Consider the following 930-nt stretch of genomic DNA (forward strand, 5'->3'; position numbering starts at 1 on the left):
CAAGCTACCTCACCTCTGTGACTCCAAATCATCCCTTCACTACAGATGACAGAAATAAGGCTCTGAGAGGGGAAGCTAAGGTCACCCAGTTAATAAACAGTAAGGCTGGGGCTCAAAGCAGATCCATCAGAACCCATCTGGTTGCCAAATCCAACACTACCCCCCACCTCCTACCCCCAAGATGGCTTGGCCACAATGGGCAACATTCCCAGGGTGGGCAGCTGTGAAGCTTATCGCCCCTTTTTGTTCCTTTGCTTCCTTCTGTGGTCACTGGCTGTCATCCCATTTTGGGTGGCACAGGCCAGCAGGGGGTGCTAGCACCTAAATGTAAAGACCATGAGCTCCCAAAGCAGGAGTAGGAAGGCGGGGTCTGATGAAGCAAGGCTGCTGATACAATCCTCTTAGGAAAAAGGGTTGGAGAGAACAGCCCTTATGGGAGAATATTACAGGGATGGCTGTACTACCCAACATTCTAAAAAAAGACCATGCGTGGGTCTGAGTTTTTCCATAAGAGCCATCTCAGAAGGAAGGCGCTGGCCACCTCCCCTACAACACGGGACACCACCTGGCCTGAGACCTGTCTCTGCCACAGCCTGCCGGCCAGATCCTCTTGGGCAAAGGATTTCCGTCCCTTTGGCTGCAGTTTTCATAACCATAGGGGCAATGACACAGTAAAATGAAGTACCGTAACAGGAAAGCTACTAGCAGTCCCTGGCACATAACTCTTGGTTGAATTTGCATCCTTTATCCAGAGGTGGTTAATGATTCTTATAGGACTAGAATTCTTATTTTTCTGACTCAGCTGTCTCTCTGCTTTTCCTCCAGACTTTTCTCTTTACCAAGTCGGCCTTATCTGTACTTCAGAACATTCTAAAACATTCCAGCAAGCACCCTCAGCCCAGTTACAAAATACCTAGGGGTGCTTGATTG

The 930-nt window shown here is 49.0% G+C and overlaps 1 non-coding gene across 1 annotated transcript; it reads left to right on the forward strand.

Annotated features, from left to right (window-relative positions):
• Positions 1-346: 346 nt before the first annotated feature.
• LOC148093546 (small Cajal body-specific RNA 4) lies at positions 347-473 on the forward strand. The gene has a single exon (XR_015714304.1).
• The last annotated feature ends 457 nt before the right edge of the window (positions 474-930 follow it).

The sequence above is a fragment of the Miniopterus natalensis genome, chromosome 3 (genome assembly GCF_054644295.1).
Source record: "Miniopterus natalensis isolate mMinNat1 chromosome 3, mMinNat1.hap1, whole genome shotgun sequence".
Classification (NCBI taxonomy): Eukaryota; Metazoa; Chordata; class Mammalia; order Chiroptera; family Miniopteridae; genus Miniopterus; species Miniopterus natalensis.